This window comes from Amblyomma americanum, chromosome 3 (assembly GCF_052857255.1).
Source record: "Amblyomma americanum isolate KBUSLIRL-KWMA chromosome 3, ASM5285725v1, whole genome shotgun sequence".
Lineage (NCBI taxonomy): Eukaryota > Metazoa > Arthropoda > Arachnida > Ixodida > Ixodidae > Amblyomma > Amblyomma americanum.
The window spans coordinates 121,899,679-121,922,338 of NC_135499.1; the positions used below are offsets into that span (position 1 = coordinate 121,899,679).

Genomic DNA, 22,660 nt, shown 5'->3' on the forward strand with positions numbered 1-22,660 from the left:
CCTTACGGGCTTCTTTCGGCAAGAAGCATAACAAATATCAGAACGTAAGTCGCAGCCTTCACGCTCGTCTCAATTTATTTTGGTAATGAGTAGATGTTCGCACACTCATATCCAACGGGGCTCAGTTCACCTCAACAGCCTGCAAACAATTTAAGCTCTAGAGATCATCCCTTTCCTTCGGTTTAGTCGCGACAAAGGAAATGTACATTGCCGTAGTCAGAATTCTTGTGCGCTCCCTAGGAGCCAGGAAAAACACTGAAAAAGGTGCTGAAAGCGGCCGCTTGCACAAATAAGACAGTGCGGCATTGGTCTGGATGGATCAAATTGCCGATGCAAGTCACATTTTCCTTAATTCAGCTGCGTGGTCAGGCGTTCTTCCACTGAGCTCGTCTTCTTAAGACAAGTAAATACCAGGGAAGCAACAACAGAAACATGAACGAGAAAGATAAATTTTGATTCGGTTTCTCAAAGCAGTTCTATTTGTCACCGCTAGATGGCGCCGCAAGTCCAAACTTTTGGCTCGTGACGCCGTCGGAGGAGGATGCTTTTTTCAGAGCTCCAGCGACTACGCCCGAAGCTAAGTGCTTTTTGGTATTTTTTTGAAGCGAACTTTATTGCTCCAGGGCATCAATGATGGGTGAAGGTGTGATGAATAATGTAGTAGAGATTAAATGAATGGAAAAAGGTTAGCTGATTTGAGGAAGTCCAGTAGAGAACGATGGTACGGTCCCTGCGTCAAGGCAATGTATGATAGTTTGCTGTTCTGTTTCTTGTTCTGTTGTTGGGTTTCTTGGAGGAAGGTGACGTGGTCCAGCAATCCAGGCTGTGGAGCAGCGGCTAAGTACCTGGCGGTGTTGCGCTGGCTTGCTAAATTTCTCCTTTTTGTCTGTGCCTGCTTGCTCCTGTTCTGGGGTGATTGGGCGCGGGACGAGAGCTTAATGTCTACTTCTTCTCCCGGCCGGGGGTTTTCCCCTTGGTCGGCATCTCTTCCCCAAGACCAGCTCCCAATTGGTCTCTTTTTCCGCAGTGGAGTTGCGAGCATTCCGGTCGCTTTAGTGCCTTCCGATGGTGGCGTGATCCGACTGAACAACCTGGAGGCAGTGCAGGCGGCTCTTCAGTCAACATCGAAGAACTTCATCCGCATTACCGATGTCCGGTAGTTCGACAGGGGTGGTATTTTGTGCAGGTCATCGGATAAAGACTATATTGAAGACCTGCTAAAGTGTACGACTTTCGCCAACCACCCGGTGAGCGCATTCATTCCGCCTCATCTAGCATGTTCCAAGGGCTTGGACCGAGGGGCCGACTCTCGATTGAGCCCTGTGGAAAAGTTTGAGAGCCTCTCGCCTGCGGGATGGATTGCTTTCCATCGATGCAGCAGTGTTAAGTGGAAGCCCACGGGGACAATGCCCCCCCCCCCCCCCCGCACCTGTTACCAGGAGCGATCATGCCCGCGGAAGGGGGGGAAATCGAGGAATGTCCGTCGAGGCGTGACGCCCGCTTAGGGTGAGAGCTGCGCATTCCACTGGGCTCGCGTAAGCCCACGGGGAAGCGAGGAATGTACGTCGAAGCATGACGCCCGCTTAGGGTGAGAGCTGCGCATTCCACTGGGCTCGCGACAGCCCACGGGGACAATGCCCCCCCCCCCCCCCGCACCTGCTACCAGGAGCGATCATGCCCGGGGCGGGCCCTGGGCTCCGCCCACTAGTACATACGATGCATTTGCTTTGCTATTGGTCCAAATTGGGCGAGAGCTAGATTACTCAAGCTCCGCCCAATTATCGAAGGGGTTAAAACCCGCGGGAAACGACGACTTGGGACGAGCGCGCCGAGTCTCAAGCTCGGCCGTTTTTAACAGCCTTTTTTTAAACTGCCCTTTTTTTTAAACTGCCTTTTACTCACCTGTCTTTTTATGTCAGTGCCGTCTTTAATAAATAAGTTTTGCTTTGAGAAGCTGGAATTACTGCCCCAACCGGCAACGTGTCGCCGGACGAAGACCTGAAGTACTCCTCGTACGGCTAACCGCCGTACCCATCGAAGGAGAGCAGGGGAGCTTAACTGGTGCCGTGACCAGGATCGTCTGAGCGGCTTCCTGCAGAGCGGTTGGAGGCAGTACCTTCCTGAAGATTGACGGGGCACAAAATCTTGGGGAGAAGCCCCGGGGACCAAAGTCAAGGCGAGGTCTCGGAGTCAAGGATCCACGTCACTGCCGAGGAGCGAGAGAAGCGGACCGACGGAGCGAAGCGCGGTGTCTTCGGCGGCATCTGTGGCTGGCGACTTCATCGGCTTGGAGGACGCGATAGGTCTACGGCGGGCTCTGGATTCCGGCAACACGTCTGCGACTCAGGACGTGACTTGCTGCTGCCACGAAGCAAGTGACATGGCCGACAGCCCGACAATGGAGTGAGTTTCCCCATTCTCACTTTACTTGCCTCGGGAGTGCTTGAGCCGCAGGGTTAGACGTAAACAAGTCACAATGGCTACTATAGGCTGGGTAGGTCGATACGACTATGAGTATGGCGCTGAGCGCGCAGAAATGTCAGAGGCCGAGCGGGCCATGGAAAAGGAGCGAGGCGACGCTATTATCCAAGAGCTCAAGCGCCAGTTAGCGGTAGCCGAAGAGAAGCTACGGCAGGAGAGGAAGAGAATTGAGGAGGAGGAACGCTCACGGAGAGCGGCGCGTGCACCGCTGAAGACGGCGCAGACACAGTCATGCACTATCGTCGCAAACGACGCTGATCAAACGCTGATCGATGCGGCGATTAAAGAGGATAGCGGCATTCATTCGGTGCCTATTCAGGACAGTCAGGAGGAGAATCAGGTTCCTCCAGACGGTGCAGCGATCAGTAGAGTCGAGGAGCCGCACATTGTGCAGTCAACCACGGGTGTTGACACACACCAGCACCCCTTGATCCCTAGAGCGGAGGTGGGCTCTGCGCACGTGCCCGGGAAAAATTCGACCAGCGATCAGACCATGCAGGCCGAATATTGCGAAGCAGCCGAGCATGTGGTTAGTAAGGCTAATGGCGCTGATGAGCGAAACGGCACGGACTGCCTTGCCGGACGGGTTGCCCAGTGTGACACGTTGTTGCCAGTAGAAGCGCCAGTAGGCAAGACAGCGTTTGGCGAAAGCGGCGTGTGCGTGCAAACAGCATGCGCAGCACTCACAGCTGCGTTGGAGAAGCCAGCCCCACAGCTGGGTAGTCGCGACTGTTTGGAGCCGGAAAACTCGTCTTACGCGGCGATAAGTTGGGCGGAAGATGAGTGGAGTCCCAGCAACGACGACGGTAAAATTGCTCCACGCCCTGAGAGAAGCAAAGTTACAATGCCGCTTACAGCGGCGAACCGCGACCCATGCTGCGATCTCATTACGGGTCTGGGCAACTGGCGGGTCGCAAACCTAGAGGCCGGTGATGATGAATGCAATGAGCCGACCATGCCACATTCTAAAAGGCCCTCTCGATATGAGCATTTTGAGCCGTTCGAGGAAGCTTGCGCCCCATATGCGCAGACTGTCGGCGGCTCCACCGAGGTAGAAGATGAGCAATGCAATCGGAGAGCAGGACAAATGCCAGAATGGTGCACGCTGCATCAAGTAATCTCCAGTTTTATGCCATCGGGCCACGTGTTCGATCCTGGTGGATAAATACAAACGCCTAAAGATCCCAGCCTTAACTCACTCTGCCGGGTGGCGATAGGTGTAAAGATGTACTTGTGGCTCGAGCACACAACGAGGCAGGGGGTGAGAGTGGGGGAACATGAGCAGGTTACTGCTAAAAGACACTGAAGATGGTCGGACAGTCTCATGCCAGTGTGCTAATTATGTTCTGTGTGAACTGTTTTCCGTTGCGGCGTATAAGCCACTTCATGAGAACTGGAGTTGTATGTTTTCTTCATTCGGTATTTACTTCCAGTGTTGTTGCATGTATACTTTTTCTGATTTTACCAGAGGGTTTCATTTGTGCTTGTCATCCTGCAAATGAAATGTGTAAACTATGCTTGCTTCTGCATGCCTGAAGGTATCTTCCCTAGCATGTTTTTTTTTCTTCCCAATTGTTAGTAGGACGCAGAAACATTTTTTTGTTGGTACAGCGACCAGTGGAGGCCGGGTCCCCTGTGCTTTCGCGTGTTTTGTATGTTGTTGAAGCCCGGATTCTTTGTGCTATTGTGGGCTTCGGTATGTTGTTTGTACAGCAAGTGTCCCCCCAACATTCTTGGTGGGGAGGTGTTAAGTGGAAGCCCACGGGGACAATGCCCCCCCCCCCCCCCCCCGCACCTGTTACCAGGAGCGATCATGCCCGCGGAAGGGGGGGGAATCGAGGAATGTACGTCGAGGCGTGACGCCCGCTTAGGGTGAGAGCTGCGCATTCCACTGGGCTCGCGACAGCCCACGGGGAAGCGAGGAATGTACGCCGAGGCGTGACGCCCGCTTAGGGTGAGAGCTGCGCATTCCAGTGGGCTCGCGACAGCCCACGAGGACAATGCCCCCCCCCCGCACCTGCTACCAGGAGCGATCATGCCCGGGGCGGGCCCTGGGCTCCGCCCACTAGTACATACGATGCATTTGCTTTGCTATTGGTCCAAATTGGGCGAGAGCCAGATTACTCAAGCTCCGCCCAATTATCGAAGGGGTTAAAACCCGCGGGAAACGACGACTTGGGACGAACGCGCCGAGTCTCAAGCTCGGCCGTTTTTAACAGCCTTTTTTTAAACTGCCCTTTTTTTTAAACTGCCTTTTACTCACCTGTCTTTTTATGTCAGTGCCGTCTTTAATAAATAAGTTTTGCTTTGAGAAGCTGGAATTACTGCCCCAACCGGCAACGTGTCGCCGGACGAAGACCTGAAGTACTCTTCGTAGTGCTAAAAGCCGTTCCCACCGGAAGGAGGGCAGAAGGAAAGTTTAACTCAGCAGGATGGTTGACGGAATAAAAGTTCCTACGGAGTCCGTCATTGCCACATTTGCAGGAATATTTTGCCCGTCAGAGATTAAGGCGTGGCCTTTGGTTTTTCGAGTAGATTCCTTTAACTCTCGGCCCCTTCAGTGTCAAAACTGCTGGCGATTTGGCCACAGCGGCAAGCCTGCAAATCAGCCTTACGCTGCTGTGCCTGTGGGGAACGTCATTGCAGAGAGGAATGTCCTGAACAGCAAGAGAAATGGTGTTTGTGTAGTGGTGCTCACGCTGCTGATTCGCCTTACTGTCCTGCACGAGCACAAGAAGATCAGTTGCTTGAGCTTATAGACAAGCGCAGATGCATGCGGAGAGAGGCTTTTGCCGCAGTCAAGGAGAGAGCTTCAGGCTACTCTAGTGTGGCCGCCAAATGCCCACCCATAATGGATTCTAGTTGGTCCCAGGCTATTACAGCGGCAGTTGAGAAGGCTGTGGCAAATGCAATGGATCGCATTATGGAAACCGTGTCCACGTGCATTTCGCAGGTGACAGCTCCTCAGATGACCAATCTTCTGCAGGTGTCCACCGCTCCGCTCTTGCCTTCGTTGGCTTCTGCAGCTAATCCTCCTTCTGTAGTTTTCGATTCCGCTCCGCAGGGCCAAGAACAATGTCAGCAACAAAAGACCTCTCAGGTCTCTCCTTCGAACAGCATTAGAGACGCATCCTCTATGTACTGTATGGATATGGAGTCTGATCGCGCCCAGAAACGAAGGGCGCGATCTCTGAATATTGCAGGTCCATCTTGCCCCAGTCAAATACAAAGAAAAGTAACGCAAGTCAAAATGCTAAGACCAGGATTCTAGAAAAGGCAGTCGCGGCTGCGGCACTCCCGCCAAGATAGGGTTCCTAAGTATACTCCAGTGGAATTGTCGATCTATATCTTCAGCTTCAACAGATTTAAATTGCCTATGCAATCAGCTTCTACCAGATTTAGTTCCTTTACAGGAACCATGGCTAACTACAAATTTCAATTATCATCTCAAGGATTACCGTCCCTTCCGGCTTGACCGGTCATCAAGAGGGGGAGGGTTGTTAGTGGTCATCTCTACAAAGTTTTGCCACAGGGAATGTATTTCCTTCCAATATGCGGACAATGAATGTGCAATCCTTGCGGTTGACCTCAGTTTCCCAGGTCAGCAGCCCTTTACGGTAGCTAATTTCCCGTCTGGTGTGCGTGACACTCGGCCCCTTGACTCACTTATGTCTAGTAGCCGATCTCAGGTTCTATTACTTGGAGACTTCAATTCACACCAAGTGACGTGGGGGTTTAAAACAGACAGCTTTGGTTTTAGACTCTTTGATTGGGCTTCTGACAACAACTTGATCTGCAACAATTCCAGATTACCTACGTTTGTTCGGAGTCAAAGACGCTCTGCCTCGGATTTAACTTTTTTCTCCCCAAGAGTCTCTGTTATGTCTTGGGCGCCTGTTGACTGTGCAACAAACAGTGATCATCTACCGATTAGTTTCAAGTTTGAGTGTAAATTAACTCTTCCTGAGCGACATCATCGCACGTTAACAAATTACAGTTGCTTTAAATACACGCTAAAATCAGCCCTCCAAATTACTTCAGCCCCTTGCGCTCAGACAAATGCCGAAAGCAAGGCTGCGCATCTATGTTCAGTACTGGACCATGCAAGACAAAAGTCTGAATTTTTGGTTAAGAGAACCAAGGGTGCAAACACGAACAATTGGTGGAATGCTGAGTGCACGCGTGCATACAGACGACGGAAAGCAGCTTGGAAGAAACTTCTCATCAATCAATGCCAAAAAATTGGTTGGATTATAAGTATGTTGCAGCAACATATAAGCGCACTGTCGCCCGTGCAAAGGAGGAGTATAATACAAATCATTATGATTTCCTTTCACAGTCAGGAAATAAACGAGCTTTGTTTAATTTCATGAGGCGCAACAAGGTGATTCCCCCGGCTGCCAACATTGAATCCCTCGTTCAGTCCCCTGCGCTGATATCGCAAAGGCCTTAGAGGATATTTGCGTGTGGCCTAGAGCTTCGCTTAACATCTGCTCTACCTTCTCCTGCTATATTCACATCCACCTCAAGTGATTTCACTGAGGTCTCTATGCCTGAGCTGTCGCAAATTGTTCTGCGCTTATCCCCAGCGGCTCCGGGCCCCATAAGGTCACTTCATCTATGATCAAAATTTTGTTCAATGAATCTCCTGAAGACCTGTTGGCTCCAGTTAACCATTCTATTAAAGGTCCATGGATACCTCATTAGTGGCTTTTTGCGGAAATAGTTCCATTGCTTAAAAACAAGGGGAGGGATTAACTTTACACTACATACGCCCAATTTCATTAACATCGAACCTAGTGAAATTGGTGGAAAGGGTCCTTCCCAGCCGCGTCATGTCATTCATTTCGGAAAATGCTCTCTTGAATCCATGTCAAATTGGTTTCAGGCCGGGTGGTTCAATTTAGTGTGCTCATTCTGATCTAGAGAGTCGTATTAAATTAGCTCGCAATAGAAAACAGTTTGCTGCGCTTGTCACCTTGGATGTCAGTAAAGCATACGACAGCGTGGGGCACTCGACTCTATTACTAAGATTACAGGAACTGAACTTCCCTAGCTATTTTGTAGACTGGATTTCTGTTTTTTTGGAAAATACAGAATTTTACTGCTGCCAAAATGGTTTTTTTCTCAAGGAGATTTCCACAGACAGGAGGAGTACCGCAAGGATCAGTTCTCTCGCCTGTTCTTTTTAACATTTTTCTAAGCTCAATTCTGTGCATTCAAAATGTGAAAACTTATGTGTACGCCGACGATATTGCATTTTTTGCATCAGCAGGTGACATTCACACTCTTTATCGAACCATGCAAAATTACCTCAATGTTCTTGACAACTGGTTAGGAAGAATTCATCTGTCCCTCAATGTGAAGAAATGCGCATTGTTAGTATTTCTGGTTTCTGTTCCTGTAAATATCTGCCTGGTCTATAGAAATAACATACTTCAAGTTCAGACGGTGAAGTATCTCGAAGTAATATATGACTCTACTCTATCCTGGCTGCCACACATGGAGCAAGTTTCTGCAAAAGGAGTTCGGGCCAATGGCATCCTACGCAGACTTTGTAGTGCAAGGTCAGGCGTGAGAAGGCATACAGTTCTGATTATTTATAAAATGTACGTCCGCCCAATTTTGGAGTTCGGGTGTGTTTTATTCTCAGGAGCTCCTGCCTATAAGCTTCGACCTCTTGTGCTGTTGGAGCCTGTGGCGTTGCGCCTTTGTCTGGCGCTTCCAAAATATGTCGCCAATGCTGTTCCGCACCTTGAGGCGCGAATCCCATCGTTATCAGCTAGGTTTCGCCTTTTAACAGTTCAAACATTTTTAAAATTGTGCGACTCTCCTCTTCACGCTTCCAGTATAATAATTCTTAGTCAACCGTCCGCCTTTTTTAGTTCCGCCTAGTCTCGTTTTCATACTACACAGATATGTTACATGCAGTCCCTCCTTGATACCACAAATATTCATTTCACAGATTTCCGCCAAATGTATAACAACTCATCACCTGTCCAGATTGAATTCGATGACATTTTCCCATCGAATGCAAGGCTGCAGCCCTTCACGCTTCTTCATGGTCTGTTGCAGGACCACCAAAGGTCCTTTCCCTCTCATGTGTTTATTGCTACCGATGCCTCGCAGGATCGCGAAAAGGCAGGTGTGGAAATTTTTTCGCCTTAACTGAATTGGTCTTTTTCTCTCCGTCTTCCTGACTTCACTCCAATTACTCTGGCTGAATTATTAGCAGTAATCTTAGCCTTACGAAAATTAGAAACCACCATTTCCCAGGTCGTGGTTATGACAGACTTTCTGTCCATTTGCTCTTCATTATCCTCACCCAGTGTGTCTTGGGCATTACGCCTCTTTAAGTTCCTGATTACGCTCCATCTAAATTCGGTAAGGTTGCTTTGGGTACCTGGCCATATGGGCTTTTACTTAAATGAGGTTGCAGATTCTTTAGCAAGAGCCTCTCTCTGCGGCCCGATTGTTGCTGTCCTGCCAACGTGTGCATATACAGCTGCGGTGAGGTTTCGCAGCTAAAAAATATTTCAGGAATTTGCTGCCTCGACTCTTACATCATCTCCCGAATATCACCATCTTCTGCATCCTTGGAGTAGCAAAGACTGGCGCTCGCGCAGACTAGAGGTCTCTTTCACTTCCTGCTGTTCTGCCGCCGCTTCTCTCATTTGAGGAAGCGTCTTTCCATCGGTTGTTCTTTTCATCGGGTTGTTCTTTCCATCGGCACTTCTTTGCTTGGACGAAGCGACAGGAGTGTGCGCTCTGCTGTGCAAAATTTTCTTCAAGAAACGCAGCAACTCCCATTCTAATTCCTTTTTCCCGCTCTCAGTCAGTACGACCTTTGAAACACTACAGGCATTGTATACTATTATGCACATTAAGCCATTGTCCCGTCCTCGATCTCAAAGTTAACAGTACCCCTGTCCTTCCGTCTTCCCATCTATCAGACTACATACTATTACCACTCCTTTCCCCGTAAAAAGTTTCCTGTATCTAGAAATCAACCGCCTGTGTCTTGGCTACTCCCCCGCAGTGGGTATGTGCCAGCAACGTCTGAGGCCTTCCTTCCGTATTAAGCAGGGTTGCTTGGTGAAATACCCGCTACCATCAGGTGCCGGATCCTTGTAGGCTTGAGAGCTGGGCAGTCCCACAGTAAGTGATGAATGTCAGCCTCAATGTCCTCATGTTTGCATTTCGGACACCCTGGCTGAGGAAACGATTCTCGGTACTGAGGCCACTTCCGAGTGATGGCTGATGTGAGGGCAACCCCCACCCGGATCCTCCTAAGCGCAACCTCCTCTGCACGGGTAAGACTGCGGGGAGGGGTTACCGCACACGGAGGGATGAGAGCACGTGTGCGGCGCCGGAGGAGTTCCTTTCTTGATTAAAGGAGGGTAAAATTGTCCAAATGAAAGAGCCGAGGTGGTGATGAGTTTGTATTCGCAAGGTGGGTCGCTAAATCTGCCTGGCTTTGATAGGTCAGCAGATCCCGTGGGACCCACTCAATACGTACTAGCTGCGGGATGCGTGCCGCGAGCCGGTGGATGTCCTGACATATTGTTTGACAGCCGCTAACACGTCGTAGCAACCGGACAACTTGAAGGGCGTCAGTGGCGATGACAACGCTGGCCGCAGGGAGCATAGTTATGTCGGCCACGGAGCAGAGTCCTTCTTCAACTGCAAAGAGTTCAGCAAAAAAGGACGAAGGGGGTTACGTAAGCTGAAACCGAGAGGTTTGATTCAGGGCAGGTCTGCACGGGCAGTAGACAGCTATTGTTGCTTTGATGTCTTGTATGCTTGCGTCTACGTAGACAATGGATCCGTTACGAAGGCGAACATCTTGTTCCTCAAATTTCTGGCGAAACAACGATGCCGAATTAGCAGATGTTGGCCGGCGATTTTCTGTTGGCTTGTTGTCGCTGAGTGGTACAAACTTCCATGGGGGAAGAACTGGCGTTGGTGGCTGAAGAATGCAGTATGACGTTGCATAAGTCCTCAGTGCATGCGTGGAGTGGGATAGACTGGCCTTAAGGCTGCGCGCTTCACGGCGCTGCTGCACCAGCTCATCAATGGTATTGAGCTGCGCATTCTCTTGTAAAGCTATGACCGGTGTGATGCGTGGAAGGCACGTAATGGTCCTCATAGCCTCTCGGTCCACGGCTTCAAGGCGATCCCATTGGGCTCTTGTAAGATGTTGAAACTGGGCTTGTTAAAAAATACGTGGCTGCAGAACTGCCCTCACCAATTGCCGTGCAACGAACGAGCCTGCGCCACCAGTTTTAGGGGCAATTCTTCTATTCAAACACAAAGACCGAATAGCTTGCTTTTTTGCCTGAGAAAGCCATGCAGTCGCTGATCCTGATTGGTGAATCATTAAGCCAAGTATTTTTACACTCGGACTTTCCTGTAGTGGGGTGCCTGATAGACAAAGACGGATTGGACTTGCGGCAAGTTTACGGCGTCCCCAGCGGTTGGCGACTGACGTGTATGCTGTTTTATGCACGGATAGCTGAAGTCCGATGGATGATGCGTAATTACCGGTAACATCCAAGGCAGATTGAAGGGCAGCCTCCTGAGTACGGAGATCTTGGTGAGTACTCCACACTGTGATGTCGTCAGCGTACTGATCGAAGAAACTTTATGTCACCGATGTCATGTAAGCGCTAAGCCAGCGGGATGAAAGCAATATTAAATAGCGTTGGCGACAATACTGATTCCTGGGGCACGCCGCAGAGAGGAACAATTGATCCGACCGCTTCGCCGCATAGGCATATTGCAAATTTTCTGCCTTCCAAAAATGATTGGACAAAACTACGCACTCTCAGAGGGAGATGAAGCATGTCAATGGAGTTCAGAATGGCTGCATGACTGATGTTGTCATATGCCTTTTCAACGTCCATTGCTAAAACAGTACGCACATTGCGGCTGCGGATAGATGACAAAACTGCAGATGCTAAGACCTGTCCTCTGTACCAATATATGGACGAAAGCCGATTTGTGCTGCGTGATAAAAACCATGCTGCGCTAGCCACCATGACAATCGTGTGGCTAGCATTTTCTCTGCCAGCTTGCACAGCGCAGGAGTTAAGGAGATAGGTCGCAAATTGAAGGTCCGTTGGAGGCTTTCCTGGTTTCGGGATAGGAATTACGACAGCGGATTTGCAGCTCTCGGGCACTACGCCATCCAACCATACTTTGTTTATGGTGTCAAGTAGTTGAGAGAGTGCAGCGCTACTCAGGTTCTTGTACACCTTGTACTGAATATTGTCCAGGCCGGGCGCTGTTTTCCGTTTCGCAACATCTCTTCCAGCCAGCAAATCAGGCATAGAGAATGGACACGCAATTCCATCTACGTCGACATCAGACGGCATTTGATATATATGCGCTGGGATGCCTGCCATATTTAAACTAGCGGATGAAGAAGGCACAGCATCGTACTTTGGGCAAAATTTCCGCGCTGCTTCTTTGGCGAAATCATCTGGCGACAAGTTAGCCGTGAAGCATGCGGTTGCCGCTGCGTCAGTCGAACGGCGACCACGTTCCATTGTACGGAATGTTCGCCAGAGAGAGGCATTCGAGGAATTTGCAGCAAATTGTTCGCAACACGCATGCCACTGCCGCCGAGAGAGGTCGCGTTCATATTTGCGTGCCTTAGCTGTAAGATAGTGCAATCGCGTACGTGCCTGCGACGAAGTAGGGTCTCGCGTAGCAGCCAGCTCTGCTTGACGGCGTGCCGCCCACAATTTAAGAAGGCCGAGGTCTGGTGCCGGTCGACCAACGTCAGTTCAGGTGGTAGTTGTAGCACTGTTGAGCGCTGTTTGTATGCGCTCAAGAAGGATTGGCGAAGAATCTGGGGAGAGATTGTCCATACAGGAGCGAAAACTGTCCCAGTTGATCACAGAACATTTGTAGCGTAAAGGTCGGAAATGTGAAGCGTGAAGACCGATGATGATAGGGTGAGGATCATTTCCCCAGCAGTCTGGCTCCATGTTCCAGGAGGGAGTACCCGGACCCGACCACCACGTCAAGTCTTGAGCATAGGAAGCGACTTTGACGCACTGGTCGTTTTGCTATCCCAGGATGGTTGAGGAGAACAAATTGGGCATCCGTGAAGGCGTCCCGCACACGCCTGCCACAAGAGCTTGAAGTGGGGTACCCCCAATTTTGGTGTGGGGCGTTAAAGTCGCCTCCGGCTAAAATCGGATACCTGTGATACTGCCGACGGACACTTGTTATTAACCATCCAAGATTAATACGGGAGGAAGCAACACCGTCTGGTCTAGCGCAAAATGAAACGACCACAATGGTTCCCTTCTTATGTTTCGCAGCCACTTCCACTACCTCTTGATACTACGTGCACCAGTTTTCGAGAGCAAAGCGTACATGGGGAAAACGTGAGTCCTCATAGACCGCCGCCTTTTTCCGGGGAGGAGCAGTTTGTTCACGGCGGTCTATCATTGAAGGAGACAGGTAGGCATTGAAGCCTGGAATCGATGGCAAGGCGTTTGTTTCCTGTAGCAGCATAACCCATACCTGGAGCTTGTGAATTTGTAGTCGGGTCTTGAGCTCTCCCACCTTCGTGGAAATGCCGCCGCAGTTCCACTGCAGCACACCAACACGACTGAAACTTGCCATTTCTAGTTACTAGCCCAAGCGCTGTATAATCACGGACATCAGGTTGGACAACTGGTTGACCACAAACCGGAGCAAAGAAGTCGCAGAGTTGTCCAGTGGCATTCCTGTATCCTGGGAAGAGGCGACAGGAAATGACACTGGTGGGCGGCAGGAAGGCGATGTTGCTGCGCCATTGATAGATGTGACGGATGATTCCGTTGCTTGTCTACATCGAGCGAGCAGTTCACGGTGTTGCCGGAGCTTGGTGACCTCCGCTAAAAGACGTGCGATTTGTTCATCGACGGCGGCCATATCGTCCTGCAGTGTTTCAGGCACACTGCGCTGCTTTGTCGGCTGTTTTCGGAGGCGTTCTTTTCGCACAGTACCGTTAGAAGGCTGCTGAGCTGAAGGATCATGCGAGGTGTGCTCAGGGAGCTCCAGCCACTGGTCGTCATCCCAGTGGAGAGCTGCGAACTGATTGTATGTCTGCAATGAAGTTATACTGTCTTGTATTCGCCAATGCTTACTCATTCGACGACGAGCCTGTTGTGTTGCCTTTTGTTTTGTCGAACAGCTTGGAGATGTTATCTCGTGGTCGTCGTCGGATTTACAAAGGCCGCATCGATAAGCCACTTTCCCTTCCGACAGCACCGGCAGCAGTGAAGGGGAAGGATTTGCGCATGTCCAGCACGGAAGCAGTTATAGAAATATACCACGCTTGGTTTTTATGGCAGAGGCCGTAAAATACAGCCATAATAGTACAGACGGGCTGGTGTAGTGTAAGAGGGTCTTGCAAGGTGACTATGCAAGAGTGCCCCTTTCCCATGCGTCCGGCCTGGATGACACGGTGCGTGGGACAGTACAGCTAACGCTGGAGTGCAGTTTGATCCTCAGTGATATCGACGTTGTAGACGACGCGGCGCTGCAAGACGGAGCCTTCAACTAAATACACTTGTACTGGCACTGAGATTTCGCTTGTCAGTGAAATACTGGTGAGCGTTTGCAGCCCTTCTACGGCAGTCAGATTCGGAAGCCACACTGCAATGTTGTTGGACTTTGTCCTGGCTGTGAAGCCCCGAAAACCTTGGGTTCCGAGGCACGCGCCCAAGTTAGCTTGTAAAATCTTGTTCGGTATATCCGTGAGGCTTTTGTTGCCCATTGTTTTAATGGTCACTTTGTAACAAGACGATCCGGGTGTAGGCTCCACCGAGTTCTCGATTGTAAGACGAGTGCACTTAACTTAGGAGCCATCACTTGCCGAAGATGGAATCGGTTGACTGTCGTTTGAGGGACGCTTGTGGGTTGCGCAAAGGCACTTTTGCACGGGCAGAGGTGCCGATAAGTCCATTGGAATGCCCTGTTCGTCATGCCGTGCTGATTGAGGCCCATCCGGTGGTGTAGAGTTGATGGCCATGTGCCCTGGAGGCAGATCACTCACGAGCAGTCCGGCATTTCGCGAAAGCAGGAGGGGTGCATCTACCGATGAACCGGGAGAACAAAGCTGGACCTGGCGCCGCGGATCAGGTGTCGACTGCGTGGCAGGTGCTGCCACGAGAGACGCCGGCAGAGCTACCTCCGCCAGCGGGGCAGCGGAGGCACTAAGCCTAGCGTCAGTGCCCAGCTCAGCTGCACTCATGCATGGTTCCCAGGAGGCCTCAGACGGTGGGAGGACGTCTGGAGCTTCTTGAGAAGGCGAGGATGCAGTTCTCTTCAAATAGGGCACTTATTTACGTGGATGGCGTGGAGAAGCGGTAGTTTTAAACCAAGGTAATGGTAGGAAAGCTCGCGGAAGTGTGTGTGCCGAAGGTTTTTGTGTAGGAATTTTGGCGGGCTTTTACGTTGCGTCGTGCCGAGTGTTTTTGTGTATGAATTTTGGCGGGCTTTTACGTTGCGGAGTGCGAAGGTTTTTGTGTAGGAATTTTTACGTTGCGTAGTCGGCAGGACGATGGGTCGGAAAGCTAGGAAAGTCAAGGTGGACGGGGAGTTAGTGCAGTGCCAGGAGTGCGACCGTAGGTGCTATTTAGACGAGACCAAGTTCAGCAGCTTAGCCGAGGCAGATGGGGCTAGCTTCGCGTGCAAGATATGTAAGCGTTTTGAGGAGGCCATTCGAACATTGAAAGGGGAATGGGCAGCTAGGATTAAGGAACTCAAAGGGGACCCGAAAGTGGAACGAGAGGAACAGATTATGCTAGAAACGCAGGTCGCCGAGTCGCTTAAGAGGGAGGAGGCTAATGCCGACCTGTTGGAGCGAATTGTGGGCGAGCTGAAAGAGGAGCGGTAAAAGCGGGCCCAGCTAGAAGAGCAGGTAGAAGCACTCAAGTCACGGCTGGCAGGGCACCCCGGTTCGGAGCAGTGTCAGGTGGGGGACGAGGTTCGTCGATCATACAGTGCTGTAGGGCAGCAGGTTTTGAGTGGAGAAGACAGATAGGGGAAAACTGGCACGGAGACACGCGACAGTAGAGTACGGCGACGGGAGAGACAGTTAGTGCGCTCTGGAGGGCAACAGTCGCAGTTAGGAAGCACACGGTTAGAGCGGAGGAGGGTTCTGGTAGTCGGCGACTCGAACGTAGCGATGGTTGAGGGAGGCGTTTTCACGACAGAGAAGGCGGACAGGCGGGCGCAGGTGGAGGCCCAGTAGGAAAGTGCATGGTAGATGTAATCGCCAAAGCCCAGGAGCTCTTAGGGGGCAACATGGATGGCGAACACCTTTTCGTTATTCATGCTGGTCTCAACGATTTGCTGAAAGGGAGGAGCCAAAATCTCGAGAAGCAGTTAGAAGTGGGGATGCGTAGGCTTGGAGAGGCCTCTGAGAGTGTGCATGTAAAACCGTGTGCATCGTAAAACCGGTCAGCTAAAACTATATACATCAGCATGCCGAAAGGTAACTGAAATCAACACGATAATAGTCCTAAACAGCAGTTATTAGTTACCGACGTATTAAAGGGGGCGGTTTTAAACACTGCACATCCACCTCTTCTTTCAACCATCATAACAAACACCGCTTATACCATGACGCAATAAAAAGAAAATTATGTGGCAGGTGCGCAGTTTTTATGATGTGTTATGAAGTGTTCTTATGATGCGATGTGTGTAAATGCGAGCGCACGTATAAGTGGCTGATGGGGTCTGTTGCCATGTAGCGCTCACAGCGCGGTGGCGTCCACCGACAAACTGGCCTGGCGCATTTCTGCGCCTTACCTTTTCTCAAAAGCAACGGAATAATTATGCTGGGTTGATTTTGAGGAAAGGAAATGCGCATAACTAGCTCCCCGGGTCAGTGGACACCTCAACAAGGTTTCTAACAGTACGTGGCGGTAGGGCCGCCGGCAGCCTATTGCTCCGGAGGGTTGGTGGCGTCATTTGCGTGCCGCGTTTCGGCGACGGGTTTGTGCTGATGGCGAGGCTTTTCACCTCAACAGGGTTTTAAGGTACGTGGCGACCCGCCGCGGTGGCTCAGGGCACTCGGCTATCGAGCCCGTGTACCATGGTTCTAACCCGTCCGCGACGGCGGCGTTTCGATGGAGGCGGAACACAAAAGCGACCGTGTGCGTGCGATGTCGTTGCACGTTAAAAATCCGCGTTAAAGGTAAGCATGTGCATCATGATCATCAAATCTCTGCTTAACAGCCAGTACTGAAATAGGTATCATTTGTGCTCTTCACTCAGATCACATAAGCCGACGAGTAGCTCTTGGACAGTTATTAGAAACACGCTTAGGCAACATGACGTGCACTGAACGACCAGCAAAACAGCCCGCTCTCCTGAGGCAGTGACCAAACCTGGTTGAGTCAAAATTCCATTGCTTACCTTTAAGCCTTGCAAGCACAAATCTGGTATTAAGAAAACCTGCTCACTGCGCGCAGAACTCTAATTTAAAATACCAGTTACATCAAGGAACAGTTTTTCAGGCAAGTGAAGCCCCTTTTGAACAGAAGAAAAAGAAGGCTGGAGAAACGCTAAGGCGCCCGTGTGCTGTGCGGTGTCAGTGTTTTTTTATTAATTGGTTTTTGGGGAAAGGAAATGGCGCAGTATCTGTCTCATATATCGTTGGACACCTGAACCGCGCCGTAAGGAAAGGGATAAGGGAGGGAGTGAAAGAAGAAAGGAAGGTATTGGTGAGCGCTACCAAAATACGGAAAGGGACGAACACACAAGACAAGTGCTTCGTCCCTTTCCGTATTTTGGTAGCGTTCACCAATACCTTCAAGGATGCATTTCCAACTAGCCCCAGTTGTAGCTCTTTTGAAAAAAGGAAGAATGAGCTGCCGTAGTGGAGGGCTCCGGAATAATTTCGACCACCTGGGGATCTTTAACGTGCGCTGACATTGCACAGCATACGGGCGCCTTAGCGTTTTTCCTCCATAAAAACGCAGCCGCCGCGGTCGGGTTCGAACCCGGGAACTCCGGATCAGTAGTCGAGCGCCCTAACCACTGAGCCACCGCGGCGGGGCCGGTGTCAGTGCACGTTAAAGATCCTCAGGTGGTCGAAATTATTCCGGAGCCCTCCACTACGGCACATCTTTGTTCCTTTCTTCTTTCACTCCCTCCTTTATCCCTTCCCTTAAGGCGCGGTTCAGGTTTCCGCCGATATAGTGGGCTCGGCGGCACTACTAGCATGCGGTGCGCTAATCCTTTCGTCTTCATTGTGCAGCTCGCCCTTGGACTGATTCTTCACGGTACTGCCAGCGGCATCGAACCTACCGAGATAGCCTGGGTGACCTCGCCGGTGAACGGAACTCGTTTCCATGCGTGCGATTCCCTGACGTCAGCGGAATTTCTTCGGCCACATTATCCGGGAGCAGCAACGTGCGAGCACCTTTCTACGCATGATCTGCTGGGAGTGCCACCACATGAATGGGCTACATATACCCTTCCCAGGAATTGCATCGGCAGTGGGCTCGGCGGCACTACTAGCATGCGGTGCGCTAATCCTTTCGTCTTCATTGTGCAGCTCGCCCTTGGACTGATTTTTCACGGTACTGCCAGCGGCATCGAACCTACCGAGATAGCCTGGGTGACCTCGCCGGTGAACGGAACTCGTTTCCATGCGTGCGATTCCCTGACGTCAGCGGAATTTCTTCGACCACATTATCCGGGAGCAGCATCGTGCGAGCACCTTTCTACGCATGATCTGCTGGGAGCGCCACCACATGAATGGGCTACATATACCCTTCCCAGGAATTGCATCGGCAGTGGGCTCGGCGGCACTACTAGCATGCGGTGCGCTAATCCTTTCGTCTTCATTGTGCAGGTGAGCAGGCGTTTTGGCAAATGCTTCCGCTCTAGCGACCGTTTCTTGGTAGTGCTGCCGTGCCCGCAGCTGTGTCTTGAAGTGTTTGATGTTGCTGTATTCCTGTGCAAACTCCTCCTGTTATCAGGGGACGTCGAAACAAATCCCGGCCCTGAAATGGCACAAATCGCTAAACAACTGAAGGATATTGCGGAAGATATTAAAGAAATAAAAGAAAAACGGCTGACAGACATCGAAAACAAGTTAGATGCCATAACACTTCTAGAAACTAAAGTGCAGTCTTGTCAAACTGAGATTTCTCGCATGAATCACGTAATAGAATCACTGGAAAAAAAGATAGATGATCTTGAGAACAGAAGCAGGAGATCAAACTTAATTGTTTATGGACTACCAGAAGATGGAGAAGAATCAACCGAAACTCTGGAGCAGGCTGTCAACAAAAGTATCATTCAAGATACCCTAAAGCTCGATCCAGTTGCCTTTGAACGTATTCACCGGTTAGGCAGGCCGCAGGCTAATAAGAATAGACCGGTAATTTTTAAACTCCTGGATGCCCGTAACAAGTCAGCAATACTGAAGCAAGGTTTTAAACTTAAAGACACGAAATATGCCATTGGGGAAGATTTCTCTCCGAGAATTCGAGAAATCAGAAATAACTGTGGAACGGTGCCAAAGAAAATCGACAAAAAGGGGACAAAGTTTCGCTTGCCTTCGACAAATTATTTATAAACAGCTGCACCTTTGTTTGGGATCATGAAACGAACGACAAAGTTCCGCTGAAAAAAAACGAAGAGCAGGAGGAGACAGTCGAAAAAAGGAGCCCACCAACGACACGGGGAAGAGCACGATTAAAGCACTGACCATCATAAATGTAAACGCAAGGAGCATAGTAAACAAAGTAGAATCTTTAGAAAACTTATTAATTGATCGGGAACCTGATATTGTCGCCGTCACGGAGACTTGGCTTTCACCAGAAATTTCGAGTCATGAAATCGCACCACCCAACTACTCAGTCATTCGGAAAGACCGAGACTCCCGTGGCGGTGGTGTGGCTCTCTTGATAAAGAAAACCCTGCCGTTTGTTATGCTCCCAGATGTGTCGGGTGCTGAAAGCGTATTCTGCAGACTTCTCTGCAACAATACTACTGTCTGTGTAGGCTGTTTGTATAGGAGTCCCTCTTCAGGAGATGAGTGCATTTCTGTCATTCATGACTTCCTTCAACAATATTCTTGCAGCACTAGAATCATTCTCATGGGTGACTTTAACCTTCCGGACGTGGACTGGATAACTATGCAACACACATCATCACCTTCAGAAGCTCTTTTTAACTTAATGCTATCCTTTAATCTCCACCAAATTATCCTAGAACCGACGCGCAAGCAAGGATCAGCAAACAATATACTCGATCTTATACTAATCAGTGATCACTTTCCAGTACACCAAGCGCAGACAGAAATCATCGAAGGCATCTCTGATCACAACATACCATTATGTTTGTTACCTCTAGACTGCTCAATACAAAAACGATCCGATGTAAAGACAACACTGAACTTCGATAAGGCTGATAATACCAGCATATTAACCTACCTCGCACATGAATTTGAAGCATTCAGTGAAATGGTCTCCGACCCCTCAATCAATATTAACAGGGTTTGGCTTCATTTTAAGACTATGGTTTCACACTGCATAACTAATCATGTTCCACTAAAAACTAAGCGTCCACAAAGAAACAGTCCATGGGTAACAAGGGATGTTATCCACGCTAAACTTCATGTGAAAAGGTTGCGTATTTCTATCCAAAATCATGGTTAATGTCCTTCTAAAACTACAAAACTAGCGTGCGCAATCGCGAAGTTCAGAGAGATAGGCAATCGGGCCAAGAAACACTACTTTAATGTAACACTGCCTAACTTTCTGACAAACAACCCGCATAGATTTTGGAACCATTTCCGTCCAGCTAAGAACCCGTTATCCGACTTGTCTCCAGAAGATAGAGCTAACAATGCTAATGCGTACAACACGTTTTTTCACTCAAGTTTCACAAAAGATGACGGTAATCTTCCGGACTTTTACGGCAATCAAACATCACGCATTGACCCTTTAATCATATCAGATGCCGGCATTTTTAATCTATTACTCACGCTTGACCCTAAAAAATCACCCGGACCAGACAATATCCCAAACGATTTCTTGAAACGATACGCAGAATGGTGCAGCAGATACTTGGGTCTAATATTTCGTAAATCTCTCGAGTCATCAACTTTACCGGACGACTGGAAGAAGGCAAAGATTATACCAATACACAAAACAGGAGACACCACATTACCATCGAACTATAGACCAATATCTCTCACCAGCACGGCTTGCAAGATGCTCGAGCATATCATCCTTTAACACCTAACAAACTTCCTTGATACACACTATCTGTTATCTCCAAACCAACATGGATTCCGTCATGGGCTATCAACCGTCACACAGCTTACAGAGGTTGTGCATGACCTTGCATTCGCCATCAATAACTGTAGCCAGACTGACATTATATTATTGGACTTTTCTAAAGCATTCGATCGCGTCTGCCACAACAAATTAATAGCAAAGTTACGGGGTGCCATCGGGGATGGGGAAATTTTAGATTAGATTTCAGATTACTTATCAAACCGGACACAATTCGTACTGTTTCAGAACATGGAATCTGCGACAGTACCCGTCATATCAGGTGTACCTCAAGGATCCGTGTTGGGGCCACTGTTATTTTTAATTTTCATCAACGACATAACCAACAATATCGATTCTAACATCAAACTCTTCGCCGATGACTGCATTATCTATAAAACAATTAACAGCTACGAAGACCACATTTCACTCAGCGATTCATTGAACAAAATAACCGAATGGTGCAAAACATGGCAAATGACGGTAAACACGACTAAATCTGTTTGCATGACGGTAACAAGAAAAAGGCAACCTTATGATTTTCCGTACTTTGTTAATGGCAGAATACTGACGAAAGTTCACCAGCATAAGTACTTAGGCACCACACTAACTTCTGACCTCAGATGGGATGCGCACATTGCTAGCATAACCTCGAAAGCATTACGCAAACTATTTTTTCTTCGAAGATGTCTGCGCCTTGCACCCACATCGACAAAGCTTCTCGCATATACTACTTTCGTTCGACCAGTTTTAGAATACGATAACACAGTTTGGTTCCCCCATTCAGTGACTAATGTAACAAAACTAGAAAAAGTACAGCGTAAAGCATTGCGGTTTATACACAACAAATATAAGCGCACAGATTCACCAACTAACCTCGCGGCTTTTTCGGGTTTAGAGACGCTATCATCAAGAGCGCAACAAGCACGACTGAAATTTTTATTTCACCTGATGCACAACTACTACCAGATAGACGTATCAAAATACATATCTTTCTCGCAATCACGCCCGTCGAGGCATAAACACGCAGCCGCGATAACAGAATACTCATGCCATAACGACACGTTCATGTATTCGTACTTTCCCCTCGTGATCAGAGAATGGAATCGCCTTGATCCCTCAATCATAACTGCAACCACATTATCTCAGTTCACGTCACAGAATCATTATCAATTAACGAATAAAGCAGTTTCACTGACATACTCAACCGCCTCTCATCACTTCATTAGATTGTTAATTAATTGTGAAGAAAGTCTTATTTTTTCCGCTGCTGTGTTCCCATGTGCTCTAATTGAATTCTTATGGCAATGCTCTACCCGACTCCTAGACATGTATTTTTCTTTTTCCTTGCAAATGTTTACCGTTTCTTGTATTTTTCTTGTTCCTTTCTGTTCACGTGTGTTTGATTTGTATTCCAAAGTGCACGGCTCAAATTTTTATCATGTTTGTCATTTTTGTTCGCCCACCTGCTATGGTCCCTGATGGGACTGGCAGTATTGTAAATAAATAAATAAATGAATATGAGATAGATACTGTGCCATTTCCTTTCCCCAAAAACCAATTATATATATAACAATTATACAGCCAGCGAGCCATTTCGGCTCGCCGCGCCGTATGCCGTATGTCGTATGCGGCATGCCGTGGCCGGCCTTGAGCTGCCGTTGCCTAGCAACACCGCAGCCGTGCTGCAACATGGCGCCGCCGTCGACGCCACTGCCGTCGCCGCTCGCTCTATCAGATGCGCTCCGTTGGGGTAGAGGGAGAGGAGGTGTCGCCTCGTGGTGGGTATATAAAAATTAATGTGGACTAGCTCAGCTATTCCAGTATATACAAAGGGAAAGATGTCGGCGTTCACTGTGTTCATTGGCGTTGGC

The 22,660-nt window shown here is 49.3% G+C and overlaps 1 pseudogene; it reads left to right on the forward strand.

Moving 5' to 3' along the window:
- The first annotated feature begins 2,476 nt into the window (after nt 1-2,476).
- LOC144124075 (uncharacterized) lies at nt 2,477-19,538 on the forward strand (annotated as a pseudogene).
- The last annotated feature ends 3,122 nt before the right edge of the window (nt 19,539-22,660 follow it).